The sequence below is a fragment of the Leptidea sinapis genome, chromosome 16 (assembly GCF_905404315.1).
Source record: "Leptidea sinapis chromosome 16, ilLepSina1.1, whole genome shotgun sequence".
NCBI classification, from domain to species: Eukaryota; Metazoa; Arthropoda; class Insecta; order Lepidoptera; family Pieridae; genus Leptidea; species Leptidea sinapis.
Genome location: NC_066280.1, coordinates 691675 through 706259, shown reverse-complemented (window position 1 = coordinate 706259; position 14585 = coordinate 691675). Strand labels below are relative to the sequence as shown.

The window sequence follows — 14585 nt, the reverse complement described above, 5'->3', positions numbered from 1 at the left end:
GCTCTTCAAGACAATGTTAAATTTCGCTGGAGGAGGGTTCGAGGGATCACATCTGCTTGTGGTTGTTATGCTGGCAGCGTTGGTGGCGCACTTCAATAACAATTTTGACGTTAATATGTTACCTTAAAGTAGGTATCTACATTAGTTTCATAAATCGCTCAAGATCTGCCCTGTTTAATACGAGTAAGTACCTATTACGATTATGTAAACAGATATAATCTGTGTAACTTTGGCGAAGGTCGAAATGTGATTCGGCCTCGTCCATTACGATCGCTGGGAAATATGAAATAATTTCACATGAGCGTCTAATGACTCGCTAACAAGTCTCGCACGACTTGCTAATGAGTAGTATTCATGTGTTATAATTTCTATGTGAAGTTTTAAGGACAAGCTCTATTCAGACTGCAGTGCCTTTTAATAGTTATGTTTTCATACTTTGTTTGAATTTTCAAATGACAAAAAAGGCGTCACCATCATATTAGCTTCATGTGCTAACAAGCGCTACCAACGTCATGAAGTGCCTTATGATATTCCAACTAATAATTACATTTATTGAACCACTGTTAATATTTAAAAACTATTTTATATAATTATCACTATGATTAGAAATAGCTATAATAGCATATAATATTCAGATCTTTAGATAACTTGATTCTTTTTTTTTTATGGAATAGGAGGACAAACGAGCGTACGGGTCACCTGTTGTTAAGTGATCACCGCCGCCCATACTCTCTTGCAACACCAGAGGAATCACAGGAGCGTTGCCGGCCTTTAAGGAAGGTGTACGCGCTTTGTTTGAAGGTACCCATGTCGTATCGTCCCGGAAACACCGCACAAGGAAGTTCATTCCACAGCTTTGTAGTACGTGGAAGAAAGCTCCTTGTAAACCGCACTGTGGTAGACCGCCACACATCCAGATGGTGAGGATGATATCCTAACTTGTGGCGTGTCGTGCGAAGGTGGAATTCGGCGGCAGGAATTAGGTAAAACAGCTCTTCGGAACACTCCCCGTGATAAATGCGGTAGAAGACACACAATGAAGCGACGTCTCTACGCAACGCCAAGTGATCCAGCCGTCCACAGAGTACTGGGTCCCCGACAATTCGCGCTGCTCTGCGTTGCACGCGGTCGAATGGATCGAGCTGATACTGGGGTGCGCCAGACCAGAGATGACAGCAATACTCCATGTGTGGCCGGACCTGCGCTTTGTACAGCGCTAGAATGTGGGCCGGCTTGAAGTATTGCCGTGCTCTATTAATGACGCCCAGTTTCTTTGAAGCTAATTTGGCTTTGCCCTCCAGATGGCCACGGAATTGGCAATCGCTCGAGATTTCGAGACCCAGTATTCCGATACTAGGCGAGGCTTTTAGGGAAGTGTTGTCGAAGAGCGGTGATGCGACAAATGGGGTTTTTTTTAGTGGTAAACGCGCAAACTTGAGTCTTCTGGGGGTTAAATTGGAAAAGGTTCAATTTACCCCATTCCGCGACCTTCTCAAGAGAGGACTCGATAGAAGACACAAGTTTCTCCCGGCACTGGTCGACGATTTCCCGAGAGAGACGTGCATGGCCCGTGTATACGGCATCACCAGTGCTGTCATCTGCATAGCAATGAATGTTGGAGGTGTCCAACACATCATTGATATGCGAGAAACAGCGTAGGAGATATCACACAGCCTTGGGGCACTCCAGCATTCACGGGCTTCGGGTTCGAGCAATGTCCGTCGACAACGACCTGTATGCTGCGCCCAGTGAGGAAGCTGGAGGTCCACTTGCACAAGCTCTCGGGAAGCCCAAATGATGGAAGTTTAGAGAGAAGCGCCTTATGCCATACACGATCAAAGGCCTTCGCTATATCCAGGCTAACTGCCAGGCCTTCCCCCTTGCTTTCAATAGCCGCAGCCCATCTATGTGTTAGGTATACCAGAAGACCACCTGCCGACCGACCATGGCGAAACCCGTATTGTCGGTCGTTGATCAACTGGTGACCCTCTAGGTTTACCAAGAGCTGACGGCTAATTATGCTCTCCATGATTTTGGAGAGCAGGGAGGTAATAGCAATAGGCCTGTAGTTTGCCGGACCCGAACTGTCTCCTTTTTTTTGGATCGGATGGATAAGGGCTGACTTCCATGAGTCAGGGACTACGCCTTTGGAATAAGAGTGCCGGAATAAACGCGTCCGGCGTCAACTCAGGGGCACACGTTCTAAGCACGATTGGAGAAATGCCATCCGGCCCGCTCGACTTCCTGACTTCCAATGAAAACAGAGCTCGCCTAACAGTTTTCTGCCTGAACTGTACTTCAGGCATAGAGCTCTGACACCGCGGGATGGTCGGCGGTGTTTTTCCGTTGTCGTCAAGAGTCGAGTTGGAGGCGAAATGAGCGCACAGGAGATCGGCTTTCTCTTTTGCCGTATGGGCCAGGGTGTCATTCCTCATGTGCAACGGCGGCATGGACGGCTGGCTGAAGTTACCAAGAGCATCTTTCGACAACGACCAGAACTTGCATGTTCCGGTCGGGTAACTGGAAAGCTGCTCGCCGATTTTGACGACGTGTTTTGACTTTGCACGGGCGATTTGCCGCTTAATAAATCTGGAAGCACGGTTGTATTTCCTCTTTAGAACTATGCAGTTCGGATCCTTTGTGTCCAGCGCCGCAACCCAAGTTCGATACGCCTGTTTTTTGCAGTCAGATGCTGCTTTAACTGACGCATCGAACCAGGGCTGTGATCTGCCACCGATCGGTACTACAGAGCTTGGTATAAAAATATCCATGCCCTGTAGTATCACATCGGCTACTGCAACGGCGCAGGCACTAGGATCATCCGAAGGGAAACAAACTTTGCTCCAAGGGTAGGATGCAAAAAAGGAACGCATCCTATCCCAATCTGCTGACTTGTAGTGCCAAACGCGGCGGGTCGCTGGTGGTCTGCGACGTGGGCGTCGTATAGGCACTACACTCCTGACCATGCAATGGTCGGACGTTCCGAGAGGGGCGTCGACAATGACCTGGTAACCATCGGGATGTGTAGTCAGCAGAAGATCTAATAAGGACGGCATGTGGCTATCCACATCCGGGAGCCGCGTTGGCGACTCAACCAATTGGGACAGATCGTACGCCAATGCAAAATTATGCACAGATCGCCCTGCGTAGTCTGTGGTACGTGATCCAAGCCATTCGGCATTGTGCCCGTTGAAATCACCCAAGACTACGATTTCAGCGGAGGGGATCTGTGCAAGCACGTCGTCAATTGCCGCTTGAACGCAGCCCATGAGATGATCGGTTTCTGCGTTACCAGTATGGGACCTGTAGACACACGCATAGATGCGGACGCGGTCCTCTAAATCTACGCGGAGCCAGAGAGTGGACAGGTCCCTACCCTCAAAATTGCCGAGACGGCGACAGCAGATATCCTCCCTAACATACACACATACCCCGGCATGAGGCAAAAAATTGTGCTCAATTTTGTACCCGGGGTACGTTAAATATGACGTATCGCTAGGTCGAGATATCTGCGTCTCCGTAAGGAAACACAAGGCCGGCTTCGCCGTCTCAAGGTGGTGATGGACGGCGTTTAAGTTGGAGTGAATTCCCCTGATATTGCAAAAGTCCACGTTGAGTGTGGAGCGGGGTGCCGTGGTGTTACTGCCTCGTTTGTCCTTGGTCATGCGCGGTACTGTGCCCTCCCCAGAATACGAAGGGCAGCCCGAGCTAGAGTGCTCGGGGAGGGATTCTCCGACTCTGGTAGAGCTGGTACCCTCCTGGGGTACTATCTTATCTTTAAGGACCGCTTTCATAATCTTTGTTGGGGAATGGGGGGGGGGGGAATGGCCTCCGGTCCTCGACACTAACCTATGCGAAACATAGTGGCACTAGGCCGCTACTTCACGCCGGTATTCTGTGCGAGTGTGGTAATTAACCCGGACGAGTCTGGCCCGATTGTGCTGACGTCAAAAGACGGCTGCGTGACTCTCCAACTTCTAATTTCTTCTTCTAACTGATTCGTGTAAATTAGTTGGTACTACAGCAGTACCTACCAACTAACAGTTGGTAGCATCACCACGGTAGGCGGTCGTGCCCTATATAAGCCAGAGCGCTAAGTTCAAGGGGGCATATGATAGAAAATAGCCAGGTTTTCCCAGTTTCCTGGATTTTCCCCAACAAATCTCATGTATTACTTTTTTAAGCATAATAAAGTTTTATCCCTCAACACGTAGATAGGCTTAATTGTAAATTGCCTCAATAAGTAGATTATAAGTAATTATGTACTTCATATATTATTAACAAATATAGAAATTTGAAATTTGTTTTTTTTTTCAAGGGGGCATTACTTCTTGTGAATTCTAAGGGGTAACGCTGCCCAAATTAATTGAGTCAGTTATTATTATAAGTGGAAACTGTAAAATACAGATATTTCAATTTTATTAAGTGCGCTTATATTACCAACCCTTTCTACAATCATCACCTAATGAGTATTGAACCGCCACCAAATAGCATGTTTAAAGAATCACCAGTTCTTCATACTTTAGCTATGGTTGATCTGCTGGAGATTGCTATGAACCTATACGATAAACATAGATGCTATCAAAAGAATGACAAGTAGTTTTAATATACGTAAGTCCGGCCGATCATCAAGTATATCCCAAGTCGCTCTTCTCGAAACCCTTATTTAATGGCTTCCTAAGAGTTTTTGCAACATGCAGTGTTATACCGACCGATAGTAAACTACTGATGATACTGTATGCTCCGGCCGGTATGAAAGTCTCTCGAGAAATTGTCGATTATTGTTGAAATAACCTTGTTTTCTCTATGTTTCCATATACCAATGGGAGGCTCCTTTGCACAAGATGCCAACTAGATTATGGGTACCACAACGGCACCTGTTTCTGCCGTGAAGCAGTAATTTATTTATTTATTTTATTTATTTATACTTTAATAAAACGGCGTAAGCCAATTACAATATTAAAGTAAGAATTAATTACAAACTAGACATATTACACAAATAATAGTTAATAAATACAAAGTTTACTGTAAATAACTAACAATTAATTAACATCCAAATACCGTTCATCCATTCCTCTCACAAAAACGCAAGCACTCTGTTAAAATCGTCTGCCATCCATCCGCAAATAAATCACAAGCAGGGTTGGCTTCGAGAAGAGCGTTGAGAGCAGAGAGAGACCTCGGTATAGGTGAGCTGGTGCGAGCCACAGTACGATGTGCAAGTATTATTGATTTTCGATGTGAAGGGCGCCGTAGCTATTAAAATTACTGGGCAAATGAGACTTAGAGACATAACATCTTATGTCGCAAGGTGACGAGCGAAATTGTAGTGCCGCTTAGAGTTTTTGGGTTCTTCAAGAATACTAAGCGGCACATTATTGTAATGGGCAGGGTGTATCAATTACCATCAGTTGAACGTCCTGTCGTCTCATCCCGTATTAGCATACAACAAATGTTAATTATTAGGGCGAAAAGCGAAATGGATTAATGTTAGAATCTTGTTCAGTTCAATCCCCAGAAGACTCAAGTTTACGTGTTAACCACTACCAGTTGTATCACCGCTCTTCGATAATACACCTTTTGGGCCGCGCCTGCGCGCGAATACCAAATCCGCGGTCTACTGGAAGACAAATCCAAATACTTTTACTATTACATATTCTTTGTCCAAATTCGCTTTCGAAGAAACAGCGAGGGGGGAGGGGGGGGGTATATATCCGCTGTCTATATTAACCTCCTGTCCGCATGAGGGGAGGAGGGATGAGACCCCCCTTTAGTACTCTGTTATTTGTTTTGGACACAAGACATTAAACTAGGGCTCTAATATATTGGGTCGTGTTATGGGTCATACAATTTCCACTCCACCTACTCTGTCACACTGTCACAGCAGACTAAAATCACTTTCGGCAGAACACTTGGTGACAGATGAAACCGCAAGCTTGTGGTTTACACGACCAATGACATGAAGCCATCGTGGTGTTGGTACACACCCCAGCTTTATCAAAGGTCTATAAAATCGCTATAAATATCAACTACTAGCGGCCCGCTCCGGTTTCGCACGGGTATAAAATATATAGCCTATGTCCGATCGCTGCTAAATTCAAATTGCTATAGAACCATGGCCTCCCACGCGCTATTTATATGCACGCTCCCGCCCTCCCGGCCGGCCGGAACCGCCGCAAACGCTATGTCCCGCAATTTTTAAATCTGTAGTATCATCAAAAATATTCATTTAAATCATATGCTGTAAAGGGCCATATAGATCTATATTAAATCAACAATGTATTTAAGGTATTTAATTAGATAAGAATTAATGCTGTATTGGTTGAAATCGCTTCGAAAATTAGCCATTATTTGTCGTAAAAGTAAAGGACAAAAAAATGTTACTGTGGGATATCCATAAGAGATAGACATAATATACCATAGCGGAGTTTTCTGTAAACCTTTACAATGTGTACAATACTAAGTACATTATTTTGATAAATCTCGTAGGGTTCAGCCTGCGTTTCAATGTAAGCTGAAAAAATGTAATTATTTACATCACATTAGAAACCTCAAAAATTACAGTATTTCTCCACTATTTAATGGATGTTATTATACATATAAACCTTCCTCGTCAATCACTCTATCTATTAAAAAAAACGCATCAAAATCTGTAACGTAGTTTTAAAGATTTAAGCATACATAGGGATATAGGGACAGAGAAAGCGACTTTGTTTTATACTATGTAGTGATAACATAATATAACTACTAGCAATGACCTGTATTTTAGTAATATATTCGAGTTTTAAGTATCTATCTAGGAATGAACACAAGGGTCGAGAAGTGGGTGTAGTAATCTCCAATAACTGGTATTGGAGATTAGTACACCCACTTCAGAAAATTAGAATAACACTGGATCACAGAACTTCTTGTATCTTGTAACTAGTAATGGACTTTGCACGGAATGCCGGCTAAATTATGGGTACCACAACGGCGCCTATTTCTGCCGTGAAGCAGTAATGTGCAAACATTATTGTATTTCGGTCCGAACGGCGCCGTAGCTAGTGAAATTACTGGGCAAATGAGACTTGACATACGAGTATTAAGTCTCAAGGTGATGAACGCAGTTGTAGTGTCTCTCAGAATTTTTTTGTTTTTCAAGAATCCTGAGTGGCACTGCATTGTAATGGGCAGGACGTATCAATTACCATCAGCTGAAATTCCTGCTCGTCTCGTCCTTTATTTTCATAAATATTTTCATAAAAAAGTTGTCTGGAACCGAATCCGAATGGAGATCTACACGCCCAAAACGTATCTTTACGTCATTTCGGAATAGCGGCTATGCTGTGAGAGTATTCTTATCTTAATTTTTCTTGAGATAAATCATTTAAGTCTCTTGTGATCCCTAGTTTTACTATTAACGAATTCGGAAAGAAAGAGTGGCCACTCAAAGAAAACGCCTATAAACTAAAGAGGGAAATTCGCGACCCGGCACGTGGTGGAAGTTTGTTCTGCTGCTCTGGTAAGTCCTCCTCTCTTCTTTCCTTACACCGGCTTTCTATTTCAAATTTTAACCTAGAACCAGCGCATACAATCAGTTTCTTTGCTGTATTCAGCCAAGTCATCAATGGATCTGCTAAACGTGTAATATTAATATTTCCGCTGCAGACAGACAGACGGTAAGTAGACGTTAACTAGATCCATAACGCGATTATATGACCTTTTCCGGACTTATAGCTACATAACACGCGCTACATACACGTACTAACACAATAATATTACCGCTACAGAAATATATATCTATCGGTTGTTACAAATAAATATATCTTCAGTGGAAAACGTAGTGATTTCTTTGTACGAAGTTTTAAATTAGAGAGTGCCGCTCAGGATTCATGATTGAATCAAAAAATTGTGACCGGCATTGTGATTGCACTCGTCACTTTGAGACATAAGTATATAAGACATAAGTCCGCTATCTCGAGAAATCGCCCATATAGCGCATAATTAAACCCATTTCTTAATGGTTTATATAAAGTTACTAGCTGACCCGGCAGACTTCGTACTGCCTCAATCGATAAATAAAAGACCTAAACTTTTGTATAAAATAAACTTAAAACAAACAAAAGGAATCCTTTTTTTTAGGTGTTATTACCCGTGTTTTAAGGAAGTTTATTTTTTACCACCTTCGGAATTTATAAAACTTAGAAAGATATAAAAAATTCTAATTAGTTCATTTTAAACTATTTTAATTTTATTTGATTTCTGAACGACCGGGAACACTTCCGAGGAAAATCAAAATTGTTGTTTTTATTTAAATTCTAGAATTTTCATGTTTTATACACCTTTTAAACCTTCACTGGACTTCCACAAATAATTCAAGACCAAAATTAGCCAAATCGGTTCAATCGTTCTCGAGTTTTAGCGAGACTAACGAACAGCAATTCATTTTTATATATATAGATTATAAAAAAATAATCTACAGTATAAGAGAAGAAAATGCATTTTTCTTTACATTTCTATCTTTAACAGATATTGCAAAAAAAAACCAAAGTACCACTAACTTTTACAGTTGGAGCCATCTTAATCATTCAATCTTGTTAAAAATTGTATGAAAAATTATTGATAGTTTACCATGACATAGACCTATTTAACATGGCATAGTTTTGTTATTTTTGTAAAGAAAATTGTATTATGTTTGTAATAAATTAAAAATGCTTCTAATTAAAACTATGACGATCTTGAACGAGAGAGGTTACCTAGCTCTGCTCCATTTCTCAAGACCGTTGGCTCGATCCCCAGCCTTAAAGGGGGTTCCGCAGATTATCTTCTCATGAGCATATTACGCTAACTTGACTAATCTACCGATTGGTTTCCTGATAAGAGTGTCACCCTAAGTAAATGGTGGTATATATTCTCCATAAACATCATTAGGCCTGTAATTTGACTAGCTACGGCGCCCTTCAATACGAAACACAATAATTCTTGCACATGTAGAGTATTGATAAGGCAAATCAAAAAAGCCATTTTGTTTCATACAACAACGCGGTAATGAGCAATCGAGCGCAGTAATTTGGTAAATTTTATAGTTTTTGTTTAAAAATATAAAATTATTAGAATTACTTCATAGAACTAACTTTTTGTTTAAAGAGTCCCCTTACTGTGGTCCTACCCAGACGGCATTCCCCTCTACCCTTCCCTCCGTACAGCCTCCCCGTATGAGTGAGAGAAGTATTCATATCGTGAAGTATAAATAACGCTAATTCCGTTGTAATAAACAATTCAGTATTAATTAATAATGCTAAAATTTAAATAATAATCATTTTGAAATCTACTTGTCTATAATCTAAGTCTAGATATAGAAATGTGTAGCGATTAATACTAAACTAATTTAGTTAAAATAAATAAGTCGGGATCAATTGATAATTCTAATTTCGTAATTATACATATTTCGGTATGAATAAAGATGTTAAGTTCGTTAGATTTCATGTTTCCGTTTAGCAGTAACGCGTTCATGTGTCAAATATGATCGTAGGAGAAAAAAAACACGGCATGTATTAATTATCTTAGCTGAAATGAAATGAATGTTCGATTTCACATTATCTAATAATATTAAATATCACCTAATGGTGAAACTGTTCTATTACTGGAAATTAAGCATTAAAGTCAAGATTACAAAATACTGAAGCTCGCAGCATCACGCGAGCGATTGTTTTCTTCAGTAACATTGGGCAGTGATCACCGCGCATTCGACTCTCACGCACTGTGAATTATTTCATTTTTATAGTTTCAGTGAACTTGTGAAACTTATACATTGGGGTATGTATAGTTTTGTTTTTTTTTTTTTTAATACCGTACAACTGATGCATGTAGTAAATATGTTGAAAGTTTAATACGAATTATTTATATATAATTATTATTAAGTGAAAATTTTCAGGTACCATAGTTTTAGTACCTTTTTCACGTAATATTTTATGTGATTTCTTAAATAATTGGGTATTACATTGTTTAGTACTAAGGTCATTAGTAAAGTTACGCTATTAAGTACAAAATATAATATTGTAATAGTGTTAGTGTTATAAATAAATCAAAATAAATAAATGTATTAAATACTAAGAATTAAATAGATACACACATACACATTTAATTTTTATTTATTATAATTATGTTTCATTTTCGAGGAATCGCTGACCCCGGAGAGATAGTTTTAACAAGTTTCGGAAAAACAGGTCCATCACTTTTAATATCACTGCAAAATCGTTTTTTAATCTCATCACTATTAACAATAGTAACATGAAAATAATTAGTATTATATAATAAATATTGCAAATTTAGTAATTTATGTTATTTGCAGTGAGTGTAAAATATTTAAATAAAGTATTATTTTTAGTATTATTTATATGGAAGTTAAACATATTAATTATTTTTCGCCTGTCTGAGTATATATAATTATTTATTTTCACAGTTCATAGAATATATCTAATTAACATATTTCAACAGTATAATAGTTCTTATAGTTTCGGAAAAAAGTGTTTGTGTCACACATTGTTTGTCCGAAATTTTGTTGCTGTGACAGACAGACAGACAGACGAATCCATAAGGCTTCCTTTTTTTTACTATTTGGCTACGGTACTCTACCCTAAAAATGGTAGTTAATGTGATTGGCTTATGGTTTGATTAAGTATTATCAGTAGATTCTGTGCCTGTGACTTTTTCCATATTAAATTCGTAATCGTGCATCTTCGGGAGATCAAACTTCGGAATAAAAAGCACCCTAGGTCTTTTCCTACCCAAGGTGTAAAATTTCATCACGGGCTGTTAGTTAAATCGTGAAAACAGAACAAACAAACTCATAAATAATATTAAATATTTTGAGTTATATTTATAAAACCAATATTATTGATGCGGCCATTTTGAAAAAAAAAATCGTCATTCTTTAACACAAACTCTACAACATATATATTCTGGTATAAAATATATATTATCACTAAAATTTGAAGAAATCTGTTTTTTTTCTCAAACTGTAAGTTAGTTTTTGTTTCTTGCTAATTTTTAAAGGTAATTAATACAATGAAATATAACAGTTATGTGATGATTTTTTCGGATATTCATTAAAACATTATAATTTTAGTTACAAAAAAGTTTTACCCACCAGGCAGGTTTTGTTCTGCAAAACCATTAAAAATAGAAGTTTCTACAGAAAATTAAATAGTTAAATAGGGTTTCGTACAACACAATACTCACAAATCAAGATTTGGAATTGGTCTCCGCTGTGCTCCAACTAACACGATGCGTATGTTTCAAAATTTTAAAGCTGCCATTGAGTGTCAAAATATCACGCAAATAAACATCAAATAGTTGCCGTCATAATAAAAGCTATTGTTCTTACGTAGTGCGGTATCTAGTTAGAACCGCGCAGCGTAGACCAATCCTTAAACTAAGAATTATTTACAAAGTTAAAAGATAGAAGTTATTTTACAGTATTTTGACGAGTACGTTTATAATATACGTACTAACAACTTCCAAAATAAAAATAGTTACATTTATCTTTATATAATACATATAATTCTTCTGTACGTGTGTTGACAGTGAACTCCTCCTAAACGGCTGGGGTGAATTTATTGAAATTTTTCTTGTGTCTTCAGGTGGATACGACAATGATTTAGATTCTCAATTCAGTCTTTATATAATTCTCCTGCCCATGTGGATGGTAGTGAACTCCAACTAACGGCTGGACCGAATTTTTAAATTTAAGACGTGCGTACGTCTTTCGGGTCCGCTAGTAATATTTATAATTTTCGTGTACCTTAAGTCTACATGTTCTGTACATCTATGTGTATGTACAGTGACCAGGTACGGCGTGTGATATAACAGATAACGAACTCCGTATCTATATTCGGCTTATCTTGATAATTATTATCACCATTGTTTACTTCCTCTAAGAAATCGCTAGTCATATAATATTTATGGTATGTTTTAAAATAAGACCGACTTGGATATTATAATCCTTCGATTTGTGTTGTAACTCCAAAGAAATCATACACGAGTGGCAAGGCCTTATAGGTTGCTGCACGCGTTTTATATGTTTTTTTTTTTTAAATGGAAAAGCAGGATGAATGAGCGTAAGGGTTATCTGATGCTAAGTGATCACTGCCACCCACATTCTTGGAAGGTAGGGAAGTGAGGAAGGAAGGTGTACGTGCTGAGGTATCTTTACAGTATCGACCTTTAATCACCGCGCACATCAGGCAGGAAGTACATCATTCCATAGTGTACAACCACACTACGTGGGAGATAGTTCCCTGTAGGCGAACGACAAACTGATGCGAAGGAACACTCAATAATGTTACCTCGTTTGTCGTCAGCGATAAGCGGTAGTGTGCCATCCCAGCACCGGTTCTAGACAATAGCTGATTTTTTTTTAAATAAGGGACGAGACGAGCAGGACGTTCAGCTGATGGTTATTGATACGCCCTACCCATTGCAATGCTGTACTCATCAGGATTCTTGAAACACCCAAAAATTCTGAGCGGCACTACATTTGAGCTCGTCACCTTGAGACATAAAATGTTGAGACTCATTTGCCCAGTAATTTCACTAGCTACGGCGCCCTTCAGACCGAAACGAAGCAGTAATGTTTACACATTACTGCTTCGTGGCAGATATAGGCGGTGATGTAGTACCCATAATCCAGCCGGCATCCTGTGCAAAGGAGCCTCCCACTGGTAAATGATAATCTGGAACATAGCGGCTGCTACCTCACGCTGGTTTTCCGTTCGAGTGTCGTTCTAATCCGTCCGAGTCTGACCCGCAATTGCTCTCAGCCTAAGACGGCAGCGTGACTCTTCGACATCAAAAAGCCTTACGGCACCTATGGATATGGAACGCACTTGTTCTTTTTGTCCTCCTCTGCTTGTGAAAAATCTAACAGACACCTTTTAACTTCTGTCAAGTGGCTTCAAATATAACTTGATTTAACTTGCATATCGGTCACTAAAAACCGGGTTCACACCAGCTCAGCTTAGCTGATGGTTACGCATTACCTTTGCTTTTGGTGCTTACAGTTTTCTCTGATGTTGTAAGAAAATGAGCACGGGCAAAGTAATAATTCATCAACACATAAGACAAGCTCAATTGGCCTCATATCCTTTAGTATATATCAGACTGAAGCGAAGAGAATCATAAAAAGATACACGTCAGTAGTGATAGCAGCAGTGACGCCGCGCGAGTGTCCGGCCGAGGCCACAGTAGTCCATAATTAACATATAAATAAGAGCCGCGGTCATATCATTAGTGCTATTTACATTAATTGTAATAATCCGGTATTCATCCATTTAAACGCTCGGTGACTGGTCATCAACTGATGGTCAGTCATTCCAGCACAGTTATGCTGCTGACAGATATGACTAGCTCGGGGTTAGGGCAGAGCCCTACAGCGAAGGGGGAGTCTCAGTTCATAATGATAAATCATTAATTGAAATTATTGCTCCTGACTTGCCTTAATTTATAACAGCTGTATTGATGAGGGTGTTTTTCCTGATTTACTTAAATATTGCAAAATTAGTCCACTTTTTAAATCTGGCAGTGTAACTGATCCTAATAATTATAGATCTATATCAGTCTTACCAACCAACTATACGCAAAATTTTTCAAAAAATTATTTTACTGCAGTTGACGACGCATTTTATGTAAACAACTTAATGCATAGAAATCAATTTGATTACTCGAGGTTCATCAACAACTGATACTGGTGTCGAATTAATAAGGAATATTTTTGATGCTTGGGAAGATTCTTTGGATGCTTTGGGTGTGACTTAACAAAAGCGTTTGAATGTGTTCACCATGAAACTCTTATTAATAAATTTTATCATTACGGTGTACGAGGAGTCTCGCTGAAACTATTAGTATCATATTTACAAGGTAGAATCTAATTCGTTAATGTAAATGGAATCCTCTGGTTCTTTGGTCTCAATGGGCGTGCCTCAAGGTTCAATACTGGGACCTTTCCTGTTTCTAGTATATACAATCTGCCATTTTTTATAAATAACAAGTTTCATATAGTTTTGTTTGCCGATGATACATCTTTGTTATTTGGTTTCATCTTCTAGATTTGTTTTTTCCGAAGCGGTAGTAACTAGTAAAAATAGTAGTTTTTAACTAAAGTCGTAAAAGAATCAAATATGAGAAAATATTAATAATTTTAGTATCACTTTTCAAGAGTCTAGTGGGACAGTTAGTTTAGTACACAACGGCGCGTGACGCTCCTAATATGAAAAGATTTACAGAAATTGAAGTAGTTATGTGTTATATGGAGTTATTATGTATATTGTGTATTGTTGTTTATAAACGACCGTTCTCACAACATTGAGGAAACAATTTAGTTTGTTTGTTAAGACCTTATTCTTAGATTGTTCTAACTGCAGAGATTCATATAATAACTCTGTTTTATCGTCTTTTTCAACGATTTAAGGGTTATTGGTATTAAGAAATACCTAGTCAGCTGTTTGGATTTTTTTATGAACATTGACTTAATAAATTAATGTAGACCCAGCAATGTTAATTTATTTTTTAGCTTTAGAGAGAGAGGATTGTTATGAGCTGTGTACGAG

General features: G+C 39.1%; 1 protein-coding gene across 1 annotated transcript in view; it reads left to right on the top strand.

Moving 5' to 3' along the window:
- Positions 1 to 9702: 9702 nt before the first annotated feature.
- LOC126968589 (myogenesis-regulating glycosidase) overlaps positions 9703 to 14585 on the top strand; it is a 62809-nt gene continuing 57926 nt past the window's right edge. The window contains exon 1 of the mRNA XM_050813596.1: positions 9703 to 9795. The gene's annotated coding sequence lies outside the window, so the exon portion shown is untranslated. The remainder of the gene's footprint in view (positions 9796 to 14585) is intronic.